Genomic DNA, 8,363 nt, shown 5'->3' with positions numbered 1-8,363 from the left:
ATAAATCAGAAATTCGGCATTCTGCATTGTCATGAGCCCTTCGGTAAGTCTTGTATTTGCAAAGGTTTGAGACCCATTGACCAGGGGTAATGTCACTTAACATCTCCAAGCCTCATCTGCAAATGGTCTTAATTATATCTTCCTCATGTAATTGTGAGGAGTTGTTAAGACAGGACAAAGTAAGAGTACAATCATGGTGGATGGAGGTAGATCTGTAGATACAGAAATATAGGTATAATATAAAGCATCAGGGCATCTCTGTTCCCTCTCTTCTGTCCTCTCCTTCCTAGAATTTGGGGGACCCATGGAACTGGCTTCCTGCACACTGTCCCCCACAGGCTGGGGGTATAGGTCTCACCAGAGCCTTTCTAAATGTGCCAAGGCTGGGAGATAGGTGGCCAGGGCTCAGTCTCTCCAGAAGGGAGTTACAGACTCCAGAGCTTTCCCTGGAAGTACCTGTGGTCCCTTTGCCGGAATGGCTGAATTAAGGCCTGTTCTTGGCAAAATGGCAGTGCTGGGGGCTGGCTCAGGTATGCCAGTCCTCCGGTCACAGTCGGAGCGGCTGGGTGGGAGTGATGGGTGGCTGAGCAGGGACAAAGCATGCTCATTGGCAGGAGGTCCAAGGCCAGCCTGTAGCCGGTAAAATGGAAATCTGGAGTTTCTCCAGAAAGCCTTCCTCACCTCTTCTTCCTTAGCTCGAGGGACAAGATGGCAGTACAAAACCTTGAGGCTCACGAAGGTACATGAAGACCAGGCAAGGCAAGCTTCCAAGCAGGCTCTGGAACTTGCCTTGAACTTGTGTACTTTGCCAATTGGATTTCCAAACTTTCCATGCTCTGCCTTACACTCTGGCCTTCCTCAGGCACTCGCCACAGACTTGGTCTCATCCCTACCACCAGCCACAGCTAAAACGAGACCGGGAAAGAGGGCATGAGTAAAGCTGAGAACTGCTTTCTCTGAGGACGGGCTGCCTCATGGTGGTCCTAAGTTGGGGTCAGTTACCAGTGAGAGAGTCTAGCTCCTACCTGGAAGGGAGACATGTCTGATGTTGGCTAAAGCATTATCCACTAACGATATTATCACAGGCCGAATATGAATTTTTATCCCTATTCCACATTTCCAACTTTCCTTCTTCCTACGTGCAAATTCTTTGAAAGAATTCAGAGCTCTTTATTCTCAGGACTGAGTAATTTTTCCCTGGCTGCATTTTAATTTTAGAGAAAGGAAGCCTGATGTGATGAACAGTCACTGAATGGAAATCCTGGGGCTCTTAATTAAACCAGATAAGGTATCTCACCCTGGGAAACACTCTCATTGGCTTCTTAGAAACTCATTTGTATTCTCTAAGAGATGTAATTCATATTTCCTTATCTCATTCCTGAATCAAAAGTTACCATTTTGCAAAAGATAATCTTTGCCCAAATATATTTTCTTTCTAGTATTCCAAAGAGTCTCTGATGGCAAGGAGTATGGAGCTCTGTCCTTGAGTGGTTCTGACTCCGTCCTTCCTCCAGCAGCTGGGGAGCAACAAGTATCTGCTCTCTTCCCAGGCTTCCAGCCCCTGCCCCATGCTCTCCCTTCCAAGACCCCTCCCCCAAAATAAGGGAAGAGAAATCAGCTGCTTTTTATTTGTGAGCTGTTACTGTGGTTTAAATATTGCTAGCTGTGCATGGTACTTCTCTTAAACTTTGTGCTCCCATGCAATAAGCACACTTTTATGAGGGCTATCTCCTTAGACAGGCTCCACTGACCCTCATTCTCTGCTTCCAGGTCTCCTGCCTAGACACAGACCCACTGTTGATCATCAGTTGGACAAATGAACTCAGGCTCGGCTTTGTACAGGTGTCTTGTTTCCTTCCCTTTATCCTCTGCTCCGCCATGTTTAGCGTTACGGTTTTTTATAAGGGAACCATGAACTCAAGAGTATTGGGCATAGTCTGAGCCATTAATAATATGGCATTTTTCTTACTTCTGTTATAGTCTCGGGATAGACCTCCTTCAATGAGATGTTCAAAGGAAAACTGAGTGACTGGCAGGTCAAGATCCAAGCGTTCCCAGGCTCCCGGTCCTTGGCCTGGGTGCTGGATTTTAGGACACAAATGGAGGAATAGACATAGATGAGGTTAGAGAGGTGAGTATATTCCAGAAAATACTGAGCATGCTTGCCAGCCCCAAGGGACCGAATTGTCCCACAGCACAGTGCTTCTCAGAATGGGATCTAACCACCCATATCAGAGCTTTGACATGTTTATTAAAGATGTTGATTCTTGAACCCTATTCCCAGATCTACTGAATCAGAATTTTTGTGGCCCAGGACCCCACAGATTTATAAGACGCCTGGGTCATGCTGCACACTTTTCCATCAGTTGGAAAACACTGACACCATTGACTGAGAACCTAAGCAGAGATATGACATAATCAGATGGTCACTTTGGTTGCACTTTATGGAGTGAATTTTAAAAACTGGAGACCAGACAAGTGATTATTGTAATACTTCAGGTGGGAAATGATGAGGTGCTGAGCTAAGCCACTAGGAGTGGGGCTGAAGTAAGAAAAGGAAGTCAACCCTAGAGTTTCTGGCTTGAGTTACTGAGTCAATAAAGAATAGTTAAAGAATTTTGGAGGCAGTGTAATTTGGGGAGGAAAATTGTTAGTTGCTTTAGACACGTTGAGGTTGAGGGGTCCGTGGGATATCCTGATGGGAGCTGTCCTGGAGGAAGTTGGATTGATGTCTGGAATTCAGGACAAAGTCTGTGCAAAAGATACAAAGCAGTAGGGAAGGAAATCCTTGGCATGGATGTGATTTCAAGGAAGAATGGTGAGCAAAGAACAAGCCGTAGGACACAATCTCTAAGAATATCAACATTAAAGGGCTATGCAGAAAAAAAGTTGCCCGATGAATAGGGCTCATCATTAGCGAAAGTATTTTTTTACTGTTTTAGGTCAATTTAAATTTTAATTAGACACAACATTTTGGTGGGTAGTAATTGGTAAATACAGTGCTATTCGTATTCTATCCCAAGTTATCTAATAAATTGACTCAATAATCATGATGATATTCATGCAATTAGCCAAAGTCAAAAGTTCCAGTTAGAGGCAGGAAGAGAGAGGATTGAGGTGGGCAGGAGAACAGCTGTATTATCAGTGTGAGTTCAGGTGATGAGGACAGGAGAGAACCTTCCTCACAGGGGCTCAGGTCCCTCCACATTGAGAAAGTCAGTATTCTTTCAGTAAAATCGCCTCCAGTAACAAATGTCATTAGCCAATTCTTTCAGGTGTAAGGATAAGAAAAATCAAAAAGATATCTTGGAAGGACAAAGTTACACCACACATTTGAGTGGGGAAAGGAAAGATATTTGTTTAAATAACTCTTGGCTGGGAACAAAACAGATTTCCCCTCTTCCCTCTTGATGTGGATATTGTTGCTAATAATTCACAAAGTATTTTCTTATTTGTACTTCAATTCTCCCAAGTAAATGTTTAACCATGACTGTGCCTTCAGGAAAAAAAAAAAAGAAGAAGAAGAATTTACAGTGACTACTTTACCAGGCCCCAGAATGTTCTAAGTGCAAGATTGATCGCAGCCCCTTTGTTCTGCAGGAGCGTGTTACAAGGCAGGTGTTCTCATCCTTATTTTACGGAAGAATAAACAGAGGAGTATGGAGGCCAAATGACCCCATCAAGGTCACTCACCTAGCAAGAATTCACACCCAGGCACTCCTGTACCTGTTCCCTTTGCCTATTATGTTATACTACTTTTTAGTTCATAAGTCTTAGTGGTTATTAACAAATGAAGCCTTTTAGATTATCCAGGTACTTTTGAATTTCTCAGAGGAAGCCAAATGTGGTCAACAACTCTGAACTGCCATGGAGCTTTATGATAAATAATCAGTGAAGCAGAATAACTCATAAATGTTTGTTCTTGATATTGGGCTCCATAATATATGTACATCTCATTATAAGACCTTATGCATATTTATCACTTTAGATGGTTTTCACCTGTCTGGTTTTCACTAGATTATAAATTCTCTGAGGCTAAGGAGTGCATACTCCCAGTGTTTGGAGCCCTAGCATAGGAAATCAGTGGAAGTCCAATGATGCATTTTTAATGAATGAGTCAAGTAATGAAGGGGAGCTCAGAAGAGCTCACAAAAATATTTTCCAGTTATTTTCCAAATTGCCTGAGTTGGAAAATCTAAATCTAAAATATGTTTTAGGGCTTGGCATGTATTTCTCTTTTAGGAGGTGTTTTAAATATATTTTTATAACATCAAGGGAAATGTATCTATATGGGCATGATTCATTTTGAAAGGACCCTATGGGATTTATAGCACTAAGAGCCTTTTTTTAAATTAAAGAGAAGAACAAAAATTCTTGCCCAAGCCAATCTTTGAACCAAAGGGCTGCAACTGGAAGCTGGTTGTGGTCCAAAGTTAGCCTGAACCCCTCTTCTGCCAGCATATTGAATGTCTTGCTCTCTCTCTCTCTCTTTCCTTCTCTCTCTCCATCAAAGGTATTCTCAAATACAACTCTTGCTACTGAACAATGTCTGATATTAAATGTTAAAGAATAAATGCTGGTGGTCAGAGCTCCTCTGCTGAAGAGAACTTCCAGCTCTTGGTGATGGGAATCCGTTAATTTAGGACAACCCTTCTGCTGAGAACAAATACTAAAAGTAGATAAAATCTTTTAAAAACTGCTCTTGAAGGCATCATTAAGTCTTGTTAGTGAGCTAACAAAAAGAATTATTAAAGAAAGATCTAGAAGCCAGACCAAAGGTCCAGAGAGGTAAGCCCAGTAGCTGGGCCCCTCCTCCTCCGAGAGTGTGTGTTGACTCTAGAGAAGCGGCTGAGAGGCCCAGCAGCACATTTGTAGGGCTTGGTGTCCCAGGAAGGGAGTGCAGAGCTGAGCAAAATAGGGGTGAGCCAGTGTACAGGGATGGTCTGATGAACCCACTTCCTTTTGGGTAGGGGTCACAGAAAGGCTGTATCGTAGGAGCAAATGGACAGCAGTAGATTGCTCTCAAAGAGGCTGCAATTCAGCTCGAAGGTCTCTCAATGTCTGGAACTGGATTAGGTAACTCCAAGTGTTGGCCTTCCTACATGCACAGCAGAAGCAAGCATACATCCTTTCTGGAGCAAGGCAATATTATTCTAGTCTTCAAATTCTTTTAGCAAAGAATTTTTCAAAACTGATGGTCAGCACACAATAAGAATTAACAAGCACAGAGAAGAGAAGAGAAACTAAGAGAAAAAGTAGGCAATAGAAACAGACTTACAGGGACTATAGAAACAGGAGTTGCTGGACATGAACTTTAAAATATCTATGCACGTGTATTTCAGATGACAAAAGCCACTATGGAGAATTTTGGCAGAGAAGGAGAACTATGTTTTTAAAGAGTATTCCAGAACTAAAAAATACAAAAGTCTATTTTTAAAACTCAATGGATTTAAAATAGATTAAATTAATCTGAAAAGGTAATTATGGAATTTATGAACTGGTGAAAAGAAAATGTCCAGAATGAAGCAGGGAGAGACCAAACAATGGAAAGTAGGAGAGTAAGAAACAGAGAAGATGTGGTGAGAGTCTAACACACATACACTTGGCATGTCAGGAGAGCCGAGGGAAAACAAGGCAGAGACAATATTTAGAGATATAACAGCTGAGAACTTTACAAAAATGCTGGAAAATATTAAGCCATAGATTTAAAAGGTTCTATACCCCTAAGCCAACTACATTAAAAATATATATGTCATATGTATTTTATATTTTTGTATACATGTGTATATCTGTCTACACACATTATCCCCACATCTAAGCACACTAGTGAAAATACTAAAATAAAGAAAGAAAGAAAGAAAGACAAAATGCAGATCTTAAATGCAACCAAAGGGGTAAAAAAACAGATTACCTTCACAGGAGTAACAGTTGAACTTAAAGTGGATTTCTTCATAGAAACAACAGAGGTAAGTAGTTAACTAAAAGAAAGTAAAAGCCGGCCTATATCCAAGGAAAACGTCCTTTAAGAATGAAGGTGAGTAAGCTTTGCGCAGTGGCAGTATCGGAACCAATGAGGTTTATCCGAGGCACGATTATTGCTAATTGAAAGAATGAAGGTGAGTGAGGGGCACTTGGGTGACTCAGTGGGTTAAGCGTCTAATTCTTGATTTCAGCTCAGGTCATGAGCTCAGGGTTGTGAGATCGAGCCCTGTGTCAGGCTCTACACTCAGCTCAGAGTCTACTTGAGGATTCTCTCTTCCTCTCCCTCTGCCCCTCCCCGCTGTTCGTGTGTGAGCTCTCGCTCTCTAGAATAAATAAATAAATCTTTAAAAAAAAAAAAGAATGAAGGTGAAATGAAAACATCTTCAACTAAACAAAAACTAAGAGAATTAATTAATTAGTTAATTAGTTTCAGGTCCTCAAAAGGTATTATTAAGAGAGTGAAAAGATGAGCCACATGACATGGTTCTTGGTCCCGATCTAGCTGGGCTTGACCACTGTTCAGTATCTCAAGTCAGGTGGCCGTATCGCCACCCAAACTAGTATAAACAGTTAAGGAGACAGCGCATATGTCGATTCTGAAATGTCCTCGCTTTCTCCTTCATAGGTAGGGGAGACCTGAGGTAAATCATGATAAGAAAATATTGGAAAAAGAAGTTAGGGGGCGCCTGGGTGGCTCAGTCGGTTAAGCGGTAGCCTTTGGCTCAGGTCATGATCCCAGGGTCCTGGGATCAAGTCCTGCACCAGGGAGCCTGCTTCTCCTTCTCCTCCCTGCTTGTGCTCTCTCTCACTATGTCTGTCTGTCTGTCTCTCAAATAAATAATAAATAAAATCTTAAAAGAAAAAGAAGTTAGGTGTGTTCAGGGTTAACTAGAAAGCCCCAAATTCCTGTCCAAGTGGATGTCCTCGGGGCTATTGAGAAGACAGCAGAATTCTCCAGATGGACATAGCAGGCACCATGAATTGAGCTGAATTCCGGAGACCTCTTGCTCCTCCCACTATGGCAAGGTCTCAAAAACGTTTTCCTGACTATTTTGACTCTCCCAGCTTCCTTAGCTGTAACATTTGTGAGTCTTCATATCCATTTTCTGAAGCTGCTGTAACAAATTATCAAAAACTTAGTGGCTTCAAAAACATAGTTATTGTCTTGCAGTTCTAAAGTTAAGAAGTCTTACAGGAGTCTCATTGGGCTGCAATCAAGCTGTCAAGAGGGGTGTCTTCCTTTCTGGAGGCTCGAGGGGAGAATCCATTTCCTTGCCTTTTCCATTTTCTTGCCATGTGAGTTGAGTCCTCACATGGCATCACTCCAGTCTGGTTGCCACATCTCTTCCCCCAACTCTCTCCTGCTGCCCCATCTTCCACTCTAAGGATTCTTGTGATTATACTGGGGCCACAGAGAATCTATCTTAGGATCGGCTGATTTGCAACGTTTAATTCCCCTTTGCTATGTAACCTAACACAATCATAAGTGCCAGGGGTTAGAGCGCAGCCATCTTTGGGGGGCCAGCATTCTGCCAATTGCATTGCTGCACTAGCCAGTTAGGCTTGCCTCCTCAACAGACCCTCCAATCAGCATGGGTGTGCCCAGGTGCGTGTGCACGGTTCATTCAGATTTGAACTAGGAACCGCTGATGGCCAGAGACATGAGGAAAATTTCTAATGTAAGGGACAGAAACAAAAATAAACAGATGAGAGAAAATTAAGGGAGAAAAGAAATGGAGGGGACAGAAGAAAAATAATAAAAACTCATTTAATATTTTAGAGACCTAGGTCCTGCCTGGATCCACTAATAAGAACAAAAAGATATAAATGAGGAGAACACTCAGAGAATAGGAAAGAACTGTTGGAAATAAAAAATATAGAAGTATAAAAATTCATTGTAGGGATTCATTTTTAAATGAGTCAATGTCCCACAAAGTAAAACAGAAGGTCACAGATGGACAATAGAAGAGAAAAGAGAAGAGAAATCAAATCAAAGATCAACTCAGAAGTTCCAACATCCAAATAGCAAATGTTGGGAAAATAACTGAGAAGAAAATTTAAAGAAAATGTTTTAGAACCTCAGAACTGAAGACCATGTATTTCCTATTTGAAAGGGCCACGGAATGCCCAGCAGAATTAGTTTTAAAAGACCCCCACCAAGATACATCATCATTAAAATTCAGAAAACCAAGAAAAAGGAGATCATAAAAGTTTCCAAAGAGGAAAACAGTTCACATATAAAGACTCGGACATCAGACTTCTCAACAGCTAGATTTGCCACAGAAGACAAAAACAAACGAACAAACCAAACAACAACAACAACAAAAGATATTCAAAATATAAGGGGAATTGATTTTCGGTCTAGAATTCTATATTGATCT

At 41.6% G+C, this 8,363-nt stretch overlaps 1 pseudogene; it reads left to right on the top strand.

Moving 5' to 3' along the window:
- Positions 1–6,041: 6,041 nt before the first annotated feature.
- LOC114222365 (U4 spliceosomal RNA) lies at positions 6,042–6,110 on the top strand (annotated as a pseudogene).
- Positions 6,111–8,363: the final 2,253 nt, after the last annotated feature.

Source organism: Eumetopias jubatus, unplaced genomic scaffold, assembly GCF_037043125.1.
Source record: "Eumetopias jubatus isolate StellerSeaLion01/CBP00866 unplaced genomic scaffold, mEumJub1_p1.0 scaffold_13, whole genome shotgun sequence".
Classification (NCBI taxonomy): domain Eukaryota; kingdom Metazoa; phylum Chordata; class Mammalia; order Carnivora; family Otariidae; genus Eumetopias; species Eumetopias jubatus.
Note: the sequence above shows the minus strand (reverse complement) of the source record. Positions and strands in the feature narration are given on the sequence as shown.